The sequence below is a fragment of the Ovis canadensis genome, chromosome 10, assembly GCF_042477335.2.
Source record: "Ovis canadensis isolate MfBH-ARS-UI-01 breed Bighorn chromosome 10, ARS-UI_OviCan_v2, whole genome shotgun sequence".
Classification (NCBI taxonomy): domain Eukaryota; kingdom Metazoa; phylum Chordata; class Mammalia; order Artiodactyla; family Bovidae; genus Ovis; species Ovis canadensis.
This window is the reverse complement of record NC_091254.1, coordinates 87,800,461-87,813,494: the sequence shown is the minus strand read 5'-3', so window position 1 is coordinate 87,813,494 and position 13,034 is coordinate 87,800,461. Positions and strand designations below refer to the sequence as shown.

At 44.8% G+C, this 13,034-nt stretch overlaps 1 protein-coding gene across 7 annotated transcripts in view; it reads right to left on the bottom strand.

The window, feature by feature from the left end:
- The window catches only part of MBNL2 (muscleblind like splicing regulator 2), a 169,441-nt gene extending 156,890 nt beyond the window's left edge, over positions 1–12,551 (bottom strand). For 2 of the 7 annotated variants that reach the window (XM_069602395.1, XM_069602394.1), the window contains exon 1: positions 12,012–12,269. The gene's annotated coding sequence lies outside the window, so the exon portion shown is untranslated. Of the gene's footprint in view, positions 1–12,011 lie in introns of all 7 variants that reach the window. The other 5 variants (XM_069602397.1, XM_069602396.1, XM_069602400.1 and 2 more) reach the window with 5 other exon arrangements.
- Positions 12,552–13,034: the final 483 nt, after the last annotated feature.

The window sequence follows — 13,034 nt, the reverse complement described above, 5'->3', positions numbered from 1 at the left end:
CACGACTTGGCGACTGAACAACAACAAGAAAATGCGGGTGGTAAAGCCGTGACAACACAAAGCATCTCACTTCTCTACAGCCCTCGCCACTGCACGTGGTCCACTGACAGCGTCTAGAGGGCACCTCGGCCGAGGCCTTTCCTTAAGCGTCTTTCTCTGCGCATGCGCACGCAGACACGGCGGAAGCTCGGCTGAGGAAGAGGGCCACTCTTGACAGCGCGTCCCGGGACGACGCTCCAGCGTCCTGGGTGATTTCCCAGGCCCTCCGTGAGGAGGAATTCGCGGCTAATGCTGAACTCATGCCCGAGTAGCCTGCCAGGACTTGCTTGTTTGCCTGTTACTTAACCGTTTAGTGAATTCTGCTAACGGTTCATGCAAACGTGAGAGAAATTTTTCTAAAGCAAATCCCTTTTTTGTTGCTTCCCCACCCCCCACCCCGAGGAAGCGCCGTCAGAAAAGGCCTGGGTGTTTGGAGACGCGCCAACTGGACTCTCGGCCTTGCTCTGTCGCTTGTTTGTGTGTGACCTTGGCAAAGAACTCAGCCTCCTGGGACTTCATTCTCTTCATAAAAAGGTTTAACTGACTTGATGCACATAAAGCTCTTAGCAGAGGGCTTGGCATATAGTAGGCACTCAATAAACTCAATAAAGACTTGGTGCCTTTTGGCCCTAAAAGGTTATTGCGTAAATTAAAAATGCATAAAAGTACTGGCCATCTGTGTGTGGACTAAATGGGCAGTTGGGCAGGGCAGACTTCCGCTAAATCAGGTTAGCGGGACTCCTGGCCCAGGAAAGAGGAGGCCCTAGGCTGAACAAACAGAAAAATGAAGCCCTCAAGGGCAGGAAAGAAAGACGGACAGGAAACAAGACCTCAGACTGTCCATGGTCAGGCCTGGATGTTCACTGAAGCCACCACCTAAGACAGCTGCCATCTCACTTAATGTTTTTACTCATCGCACACAACTTCAGAACTAGCATTTTTAAATGTGATGTTAATTGCACATAACATTTCCTCTATACCCTTTCTGTTCTTTGAAGGAAGAACCAGCATTATCTTAAGGGAAATGCTGAGCTGCTCAGGGGTCCCCAGACTGATCCACTCCAGGCTCCAGCTCTGACCACCATCAAGAGGAAAAAGTCTACGGCTGATTTTGAACACGGATATTTGGTAGGAAAAAAATATCTCTGGAGCAGACGTGTAAACAGACACGCCAGCCTTCCCTGGAGGCGGTGAGAAGTCTCCTAGGGAACTGGTGAGAGTCTGTGTCCACAAAAGAGACAGCCATTGCGGGCACGGGGGCCATCCACAGACTTTGGCTGCTGTGACCACAGAGATGCTAGAAATGCCGAAAGGCCATCTTCACAGCCTGGACCACAGCAGCATCGTGGCCAGCCTTGTGGGACAGACTCAACCTTAGCTCCAGTCTGAGCTTGGGCAGCCTGGAAAGGCCTCCTGTGTGGAGAAGGCAGTCCTGGCCCTCAGCCCTGCAGAGGCTCCATGAAAACCGTCTCAGACTCAGAAATCCACCACTGTCGACGTTTACGCCAGCAAAGTGCTCTAGAGCCTTTGGGACAAGCAAGGAAGGTCATCTTCCTCACCTGGCACTTTGTTAGGCATGCAGAATCTCGATTCCCACCCTGGATCGACTGGATCAGACTCTTATCGTTTCACTTTAGATCCCCAAGGAAATGCTGTGCACATGAAGGTCTGAGGGGTGCTGCTCTGGCTTCCTCACCGTGGGTACCGTCTCATTTTCTTCAAAGTAGTCCTTATGGTTGATTCAACTGAGACCTTGGAGCCAAGAATGAATGGACCCTGGGTCTTCGACAACAGGGAGCCTAGTGTCCAGTGGTATCTCCAATCACTCTGGAATTACTGTCCTAACCAACTAGACCCTCAAAATGTATATTTTGAGATATAGATGCATACATGTTGATAATTGTTGGTTTTAAATGCTTTCTTTTGATTATTAGTGAAGAGTCACTCTTTAAATATTCAAGTATTTGTGCGTGTGTGTGTGTATGTTGCTTTTGTTGCTCAGTTGCTAACTAAGCTAAAGAGTGTATGACTCTTTGCAACCCCATCGACTGCAGCACGCTAGGCTTCCCTGTCCTTCACTCTCTCCCTGAGTTTGCCCAAATTCATGTCCATTGAGTTGCTGATGCTATCTAACTATCTCAGCCCAATGTGAAGAGCTGAGTCATTGGAAAAGACCCTGATGCTGGGAAAGATCGAAGGCAAGGGTGAGAAGAGGGTGGCAGAGAATGATATATATGATATATATGTGATATGATATATATGAGATATGATATATATGAGATATGATATATATGTGTGTGTGTGTATATATATATATATATAAATATATATATATATATATATATAAAACAGGAGATTCTCTGTATCCATCTGGTGTTCTATCACTCTCACCACGGCAGTGAACTGATATTTGCCTCCAGGAGGACCATGGCCTGAGCACTCACGTCAGAGAGGATAACTATGGCAGGATAATGTGCCGAGAGCCATGGAGGCTGTGTGTAACAGGCATATGCTTAACAGTCTTGGTGACTCATTTTTGATAGATGGTTTTGCTCCTTTGTGGGTACTTGTTTTCGTGGTTCTTTGCTACCTCTTACTCTCTTCTGGGCCCTGGCAGCCTCCCCAAGGCTCATCCTTGGTCATCGGCCTGCCTCCGCTGATGCTCCCTTCTTCCTGGACGTGGTGAGCACTCCTGGCCTCCACAATGGCTTCCATACAGGTGTGTCTTAGTTTACATTTGCAGCCTGGTACCTGAGCTTTTCTCCATTTTACGTTGTCAGATGTCTATGGATGACCCACTTGGGTGACCCATCATTAGCTAAAACACCATGGTCAGGACTCAAAACTCATCCTCTCTCCCTCTCCTGACCCCATTCTCACTGACTGGCCCCCTTTCCCATCTATCCCCATTTGCTGTTAGGATCCCACAGATATTTCTCCTGCCAGAAACTCCAATGTCGTTTTGGCTCTTCTAAGCTCTCACCAGTCTTTATTTTTCCTTCAAGACACCTTTTAGATTTGCCCTTTCTCCTCCATTCTCCCACTGCCATTCTAATCCAACTCCTTTACCACATGATGTCTGGAATATTGCAGAAGTTTTCTGGCCCGTGGCATCACTTGTTATAAATTTTCTAACCTCTGACCTGATCTTATAAGCTCAGTTCAATCCTTATAAAGCATTAGATGTGATGTTAACAAAAATGAAACTCCTCCACATGGCTCTTTGAAAAGTGAAAGTGAAAATGTTAGTTACTCAGCTGTGTCCAACTCTTTGTGACCCCATGGACTGTAGCCCATCAGGTTCCTGTGTCCATGGAATTCTCCCGGCAAGAATACTGGAGTGGGTTGCCATTCCCTTTCCAGGTCTCCTGCCTTGCAGGTACATTCTTTACCATCTGAGTCACCACAGGGCTCTTTAGTTCTTCCATATTCTGATTTTCCCTGACTCCATCTAAACCAATTTCTGGGTGGGAGGAATTGTGAGATTGGGATTGACATATATATATTTTATTGATACTACGTATAAAGTAGACAACTAGTAATTAGCCTCCAATTAAAATAAATAAATTTATATTTTAAAAAAAGTAGACAACTAATGAGAACCTACTGTGTAGCACAGGGAACTCTATTCAATGCTCTGTGTTGACCTAAATGGGAAGGAAATCTAAAAGAGTGCATATATGTTTCAGTTCAGTTCAGTCGCTCAGTCGTGTCAGACTCTTTGCGATCCCATGAATCGCAGCATGCCAGGCCTCCCTGTCCATCACCAACTCCCAGAGTTCACTCAGACTCATGTCCATCGAGTCAGTGATGCCATCCAGCCATCTCATCCTCTGTCGTCCCCTTCTCCTCCTGCCCCCAATCCCTCCCAGCGTCAGAGTCTTTTCCAATGAGTCAACTCTTCGCGGGAGGTGGCCAAAGTACTGGAATTTCAGCTTTAGCATCATTCCTTCCAAAGAACACCCAGGGCTGATCTCCTTCAGGATGGACTGGCTGGATCTCCTCGCATATATGTATAGACATAGCTGATTCACTGTGCTGCACAGCAGAAACACAACATGGTAAAGCAACTACACTCCAATAAAAATTAGTCAAAAAATAAACTTATTTCCCCTACTCCTCAGTATTTAATCCCTGTTCTTCAAAGTCCACTTCTACACTGGCCCTCACACCAAGCTGTTCCTCCTTGAGATAATCTTCCTTTCTGTAATTCTGACTACTGCCCATTCCAAACTTTTTGGATCACGTCCCGCTGGTGGCGCTAGTGGTAAAGAACCCACGTGCCAATGCAGGAGACATAAGAGACGTGGGTTCGATCCTTGGGTTGGGAAGATCCCCTGGAGGAAAGCATGGCAGCCCATTCCAGTATTCTTGCCTGGAGAATTCCATGGACAGAGGAGCCTGGTGTGCTACAGTCCATGGGGTCACAGAGTCAGACAGGACTGAAACGACTTAGCATCTAAGCATGCCACCCCATCAGAAAAATACTTCTCTGCAGGAACAACCATCATAAGGTTACTTACTTTTTAAAAATGTTATACTTGCATAATAATATTAATATGTTACATACATTATGAAACATACATGGAAATTGACATTTTAAAAGGATGAGCTAAATAATATATAAGATGCTAAGTTCAACTGTTTCTTTTCCTCACCTAGTGAATGATCTGACCCTAGGCTTGGGGAGTAGACATCTCATTTTAGAAACTCTGATCTAGACAAAGTACATCTATTCAGAGCCTCTTCTCCTTGAAGTATCATCTACTTCTCCAGCCCCAAAGCAGTTCTACATTTCTGAACTCCCAGAAACTTTAAAATTATAAGTAGTAAATCACTGATATAATATATACTTCACCAATACTTTTTAGTTGATTAATTGGGGCTTGCATCTGAGATGCCAGAAATTTATAGATTTTTGCAAACAATTCCATATCTTAATTAAAAACACTATCTTCCCCAAAATTGCTTGGGTTGGGCTCTAGTCCACATCACAACATCCACTGCAAGAAAACTCCAAGACAGACTGCAGTGTAATTTCATTTAAAGACTATTTTATCTCATTAAATATTGTTTGCTCAGATCCCCATAGTTTTGAGGATCAACTTTTCCATTTTTTGGTTAGTGAGATTTTTAACACATAGCTTAACCTCAATTAACTGAAAACTCAAATTCGGTTTTTAATTTATAAGATGGGGACAAAAGGCCATTAAAAGATATGACAAGCATAAAAACAGAAATTATACATGACGTAAGATACTGCTAGTGTTATACCCAGTATTTAGGTATCATAATGTAAACTATGTAAAGTGTATCTGAGATTTCTAAAATAATAAACCTTCTTTCACCTTGAGCTTTCATTTCTTTCTGCAAATTATTTTTATCTTCTCAATCTTAACTGCTCAGATGAAAAAACATAGTGCTGTCTCTCTATAGGACTGAGGTACGATCGGGTCTGAGTTTAAATCTTGGCTCCACCAAATACTAGCTGTGGGATCACTGGTGTGTTACAGAACCTTTCGGAACTTCTACTGGTCAGCGTTAACTTTGCAGTTCATGCGTGCGTGCCAAATCACTTCAGCTGTGTCTGACTCTGCGACACCGTGGACTGTAGCATGCCAGGCTCCTCTGTCCATGGGGATTCTCCAGGCAAGAATACTGGGTGGGTTGCCATATCCTCCTCCAGGGAATCTTCCCAGCCCAGGGACCAAATACACATCTCTTAGGTCTCCTGCATTGGCAGGTGGGTTCTTACTGGTGCCACTGGGAAGCCCTAACTTTGTGGGGATAACATTAATCTTCCTTTAAGGTTCAAAATACCCAAGATATGTGTGTAAAACAGCTTATAACACTTGCCACTAAAATATTAATTTCTGCCCCCACCCCTCTAACAGGCTTAAGAGAACTCAACGAGATGTTCTCATAGGAAAATGGAATACTTTGAATTTTGGTTTCATTGCTGACTTTGGTTCTTCCCTGACCTGTAAGCCGTTTACAACGATTTTGTGAATTTTATGTTCTAGAACACCTTCCTGCCAGTCATAGCCAGGCTTGCGCTGCTACTGTGTGGCTGGGTTGGGGCATGCAGCCAGGGTAGGGTTTTTTCCCTGATGTCTTCTGAGCAGTCAGAGCTGGATAAACGAAGCCAGCCATCTGCCCCTCCTGTTCTGTGGCCACACCTGGCTGCCTACTGTACTAGTTATAAATGCCCTTGTCTGTGAAAGCATCTGAGGACAGGAGAAAGAGACGTGCACACACGTTCCAGGGGTACTTGTAAGTTTTTCCTGTTCTTCAAAATTCACATCAATTAAGCACTGACAAAAAAAAATCAGTGAATAAAAGTTTTAAAAATCTGGTTTATAACTCATCTCTGCCAGAAGCTTTACCTAGCATGTCCCTACAGGAGTGCTCTAATTTTAGGCTCCCAGTTTCTAAACCTAGATTTGAACTGTCAATTGAGATAAAAGTCTGTGAAAGACCTTCGTAGAAGGTACGGAAGTGTACATAGGCTAACCATTCTTCTGAAGGTATCTGCGTGCTGATCTATGTGGCTCAGTGCTAAAGAATCCAATGCAGGAGAGGCGGGAGATGCAGGTTTGATCCCTGGATCAGGAAGATTCCCCTAGAGAAGGAAATGGCAACCCACTTCAATCCTCTTGCCTGGGAAATCCCATGGACAGAGGAGCCTGGTAGGCTACAGTCAATGGGGTTGCAAAGAGTCAGACACGACTGAGCGACTGACAACTATTTTTATCTTGTTTGTAAATGTCTTGTTTCCCAGTGAGGATGGGCTGCATGCTGCTCAGGCCCGTGGACCTGCACTCTCTTTGGTGTCTCCTGATTCTTCCTGCTGTCCTCTGAGGTGGCTGAGTTGGTAAAAATCCGCCTGCAATGCAGGAGACCCTGGTTTGATTCCTGGGGTCGGGAAGATCCGATGGAGAAGGGATAGGCTACCCACTCCAGTATTCTTGGACCTTCCTTGTGGCTCAGCTGGTAACGAATCCGCTGCAATGTGGGAGACCTGGGTTTGATCCCTGGGCTGGGAAGATCCCCTGGAGAAGGGAAAGGCTCCCCACTTGAGTATTCTGGTCTGGAGAATCCCATGAGGTCGCAAAGAGTCGGACATCACTGAGCAACTTCCACTTTTACTGCCCCAAAGATTTTCTGTGGCATCCAGCTTGCCTCGATGCTCCTAGACCTTAGAACCTGCCGATGTGCCTGCCAGGACCCACTGCTAAAAAGAATTCTTGAGGCTCACTTACACTCTCTTCTTCTAGCTCTTCCCAAACTGGGTTCCTTCCCTCACAGCTTGTCCGTGCCCAGAGAATTCACATTAATTTTGATGTTAGGGTGAAAAACAAAATAAAACCAAAATTTTGTGTTTAAAAAGGAAATCGATTCTTTTAAGTACCTGTGTTTTTTTAAAAAGGACAGGGTAGAGGTTATGGAATTTTAACTCTCCAGGGTCAGGAATCAGGTTTCCTGGCTGGTATGGAGACAGTGAGATCTCAGCCACCCTGAGGCTCAGAAGTGTGGGAGAGGGGCTAGGATTTCCTCTGGTTGATTGACGGTTGAAGCTTTCAGATGACGAGCCCATGCTCCCCAGTCGTTTCGGGGCTGACTCTCAGCTTGCTGAGACTCAGGCAATTGCTCTCAGTGGCCTAGTATTTTGGATTTGGACGGCAGCATTCTTGTATGCCTGTTCCTCATCTTACATTATTATGTGTTATTTAAACAATATTATGCTGAGAAATACAGCAGAAGTGAAGAAATTACAGATAGATATTTAAAACTCAAAATTTCTTCTCTTAATCCTCCCCCAAACACCAAAACTGTCTCAAAACCTACAATTAACGTCTGATGGTTAACAATGTGAAATTAACATTACCCAATAAAGTTATTATTAAAGTCTTTGAAACTTACAATTTTGCATCGCTTCTTTCTGTCCTGTATTTTGCACCTACTCAGAGGCAGGTATTAGGTAATTGACTTGTTCTAACGAAACAGCAAAAGCCAGAGGAGCCAAGAGGTGTTTAATAAACACTTGTTGACTGATTGATGGAACAAATCGACCCAGGATCTCGGAGACAATGCATTCTTTGTCTGTGTACTAAGGGAACATCGGTGGGTCCATTTTTATTATCAAGCATTTCTGCCACATTGAAGGGAGCAAGCCAGCCAAAATCTTAACCATAAGCAACGTGGCTCCTGCTCGCAGAAGAAACCCTCTGGTTTCTTTCACACCTGTGTTCACTCTCAGCAACAGAGCCGGGCCCAGCTTCTGCTCAACAATGCTGAGCCATGGAGGCACACGCCTGATGCAAACGAGCCATGACGCCACCCTGGGCTTCTCACCATGAATATCATCACAGCCACAAGTAACCGTTTGCACATTAAAAAAAAAAAAAATCCAACAAAAAACAAACAAAAGAAACAACTACACTGAGTAACAATACTGGAGAAAAAAAACAGTACTGCAACTAATTTACAAAGCCCCACTAAGTCTTCCTGCCTCCTTCTGCAAGAAAGCAGAGCATGAAGTACCAAGTTTCCTGTTCCACAGGTGCACATCTGTGCCCACCTGGTTCACTTCAGAAAGGATGCCGGGGCATGTTACATCTTTACGTCCCTTCACAGCCACTTCTCTTTCTTTGCTGGGCCTCCAGGTTGGGCTCAGGCAGGTTTTACAAGAGGTCAGTGTCCTGGCCCCTGTGCCGCTCTGCCCCCCAGCTCTGCGCTCATCTGGCCTGATGTTGGACATCCAGCTTTCTGGGTACTTTGCTATCGGATGACATTGGTGCCTCCCACTTCCCACCTTTCCACAACACCCCTCACCCACACAAACCCACCCACCTGCTCCCCAGAGAAGGCAGCTTTCTCTGCCTGATACGACAACCGCAATGGCTTGTGACCCACCAGCTCTTCTGCGCTGTACTTGGAGCTTCTCAAGACCCCAAACTCTGTTTTTAAAACCAACATGCCCTGCAGGCATCCCACCTCTTCAGTAATCAGCATCCTTTACCACTTCCCATGGGAGCCACCTCCTTCTATGTTGATGATATGTTTTGTCATTTTGGAAAATGTAAACAAACCAGTACGTCTTCCCTTTTTTTTTTTTTTAGTCTAGTTGACATACAATACCCATCTTTTCTTGTTATCGGCAGGAAGAAAGGAAGAGAATACACGCAAGCATGAGCCTCATCGGTCCCCCATAAGGAATTCTCTTCAACCCAATACCTAAAACCTCTCTCTTCTCCCAGTTCTTGCTTGGAATCGTGAGTACCTGATCTCGAGTCTCTATGGCACGCCCCGAGCGGGACTGGCTGGTAGCCATGTGATATTGATTTGTTTTTACCATAGCAACAGCAAATTAAAACAACTAGCAGGCAGAAGGCAGGCTGTTAACCAGGGACGCTATACAACCAGTAGATTTCACAAGCGTATTTTTCTCCCCTCCTCTTATTTTCTCTCTTACTCACTCCACTTGCACACATTTCATACCCAAGTCAAAGCAAAAAGAGCACTAAATGCTTTGGGTACTACAAGGCCTGTGTCTGAAAGGATCTGGTTTGCATAGCTTCTAGTAATATTGCACAAGATCAAAGGAGAACACGCACACAAGCGACGCTCTGATTTTCTTGGAAATCGTATGTCGTGGTCTGAGGATGAATATCCCTAGAAAATTTACGTGAACATGACGTAGAGTGAAGGGTTCTGTATCCATGACTATGTATCTTAACACCGTAAGGCATTTTCCAGTTTCATTCATAGGGTGGTTTTATCCCTTTTAACTAGCTCACTGTGTCAAGAGACAAACAACTTTTTTTTTTTTTTTTCTGATGCAAGGTCAAGGTCTCTCAAAATGCTAGAAGTATAAAGGAAAGTGTAGCAAGTATTAATCAATTCTATTAAGGGAGAGAAAAAACTGAGATGGTGCTTGTTAGAGGCTACACAACCCAAGCAGTCCTAAAGAGGGTGCAAACTAGGGCCGGGAACTCCCCAGAACTCCAGGCTGTTCTGATGGAAATTCTTTCCCCGAAAGGCTCCCTATTAAAAACTAACTGTCCCTGGATCGCTGTGACCAAGGCTGCCACTTGTGACATGGGGCGAAGAGCCTGCCATGCCGGACTGCCCTTCCCTGGGTCCATCGACATGAGGGCATGGTGATCTTTCTACCAGAGGAGCTGTTCCCAGCATCACTGCCAGCCGTGAACTTGGTGGCATAGCCTGAGTCCTAAAGAGTGGCCCCGGGGGAAGCTGGCAACGGGGCCCCTGGGTGGTGATGTCCACCCAGGTGCCAAGAGACAGACTGCGCTGAGGGGACCGAGGCCTGAAGCAGGGCCAGTCCACTCCCCACCACAGCCAGAGCCCTGCAGATAAACGACCTGCCCGACGAGAGGAGGCAGGTAGGAGAAGATACCCCATTTCTGCTGGAGAATCGGCTCGGGTTTTAGAAAGGATGGGAAAATGAAGACATAACTCAAGACCTGCCAAGGAAGAGTCCGAACGTTCCTAGCCAGGACATAAAGAAATATTCCTCTCCACGAGCTTGAATAAAAGAACACACAGCAGAAAATAGTTGGGAGATGACGTCAGAAGTTCTGGGCGAGTGTCCTGCACTTCTCCTTGAAAGTAAAAACAGTGGGTCTAGAAGAATCTACGTGGCAATGCCCTTATTTAAATGAGGACTTCCACTGCTCAGACAAGCTGGCTGAAGAAACTTCATCTTATTTAGAGGCTCTAAGAACCTCTTTATTATTATTATTATTTTTACTTTATTATCCTCACAATGCACATATTACTCAATCAACAAATAGCTTTCCACTTAACCTTTGTCTTTTTCAAAGGCCAGCGGTGTTTCTTGAAGAACATTCACCATGGTAGTGGTTAGGCTAGTCAGATTTTTTTTTTCCTTCGCTTCAGTGCTTGCTAACTATTCTAAAAATGTTACACATTTATTGTAAACATATGCTTCCGAGGCCTAACAAAAAAGCACAGTTTCCTCATGCCTGGCAGAAATTTAAAACGGAAAAGGGCAGAAAGAATTCTTTAACAAATATATCCTTTCCTTCTCTTGGGCCAAGTGTGTTAAAAATAAATCTTCTCCATCATTTCTCACTGCTGCTTCTCGGCAAGAAAGTTGATATGGTTCGGCACAGTGAAAACACAGCTTTAAAAAGCTAGCCTGCCCTCATTAAATTATTCTGCTGGCTGTGTGTTCTCATTAAAAATGCATAAAGATCAGATAATTGCAGTAAGCATTATTAACCCAGCTTTACTTTTGAATATAATGGTTCCACTTTTAAGCTGGAAACAAAGGCTCAGACATGCCAGAAAAAGAAATGTAAACATTGAACTACAGTATCGAAAACTTGTCAGAAAGCTACCTCTAGCTGGCTTGTTAAAATGTGCTTTTGAAACTCAATTAAAAGCCATGGCATTGGAGAGCTAGGTAGGTCCCTAATATCCCATAAGTCGATGTATTTTTTCTTTAAAAAACATTTCATCGATAATTATTTACCAGGAAGTTTTTTTCGCCCCCCCTTAATCACGAGTCTGTTTTCAAATCTTAGGATCAACGCAAACTTTATTTATTCGGGAGCTAACTATGGCAGTCTGAAAAAATTTTTTTCTAGAACCAGAAAAGAAGAAGGTCCCCAAGAATTCAAATGGTTTCTGTTGAGTAATCAATGGTCCTATTCTTTGAAATAAAAACTCGTTTTATGCTTCACCCCAAACAGGCGGCAGAGATTCACGCTTGGCCATTTCTTTCTTTCTTTTTTTTTTTTTTTCAAATCAAAACGTTACGTAAAACTCCAGGGTCCCCCCCTGCAAGGATTTCATTTGAATTAGTGGAACCCGGTTTCCCTGGCTTCCTGAAGCAACACACACGGAATGCAGCACACTGCAGCAAACTCTTCAAACATTCAGGGGGGAAAAAAAAAGGAGAGGCGGGGGGACGATTTCCCTACCTTGTTTAGCTCTGTCTCTCCTTCTCTGTTACAGTAACCCCAGGAACATCTGGTAGAATCAAGCGGCCGCGGTTTCTTCGCTGCATCCTGAGGAAGAAATTTCCATGTAAATAGTTCTCATTCCCTGCTTATTGTACTCTGGGAGCCGTCTGCCGTATCTGGAAAATTTTGCCTTCAGATGATGAAGCAAAGACAGTCTAAACTCTGTTGCTGTAAGCTGCAGCCCTTCCTTCCGACAAATCCCTCCCCGCCGCGGGCAGCCAATCGCCAGCCAGCTCGTCAGCGCTGCTCGTCTGAACCGGGCCCTCATAGGATGACTGACACAGCAACACAGCACTTGCGGTGTGTGAAAACAGTGCATCCATACTGAAGAAAGAGGAATTTCCCTCTCGGAAGAAAGCAGTCAGAGCCCCCAGACAAAGTGGCACATCATTGGCAGAGCAGAGAGAGGGGGTAGCTCCCCGAGAACACCCTTTAAGCCTAGCCAGCCCAGAGCCCGCGGTGGCACTGTCAATACTTTGGAAAACACAAAACTCGGGCAGATTCAGGAGACCTCCAGGTTGTCCATGAAACTGAAGTCGTTATTCCATTGGACAAAGCATCTATCTATCTATCTATCTATCTATCTATCTATCTATCTATCTATCTATCTATCTATCTATCTATCTGTCTATCTTTAAAGGCAAACAATTCCATGTCTGCCATGGAAATGAATACACCTTGCAAAACATTTGCATCTGGTTTTCACTAGTGAGGAGGAACGTGTTAACCCAAGTGCATAGTCAAAGTCAAAACAGGCTTGTGTCCCGAACACAGTTTTCCTGTATAACATCTGTTATGGCCGTGGTTACTTACTGGAGCTCATATACCTTTTCTCCAAGTTTTCAGGCTCCTGGGGACCTTCAATTAAGGAATTCTGAACAATGGAATTGATATCTCTGCTTCACCCTTGGCAGGCCCCCCGAGAGGATTAGGTGTGCTGTCACCTGACTCTAAGGTTCCTCACCACTTGACAAATACCGT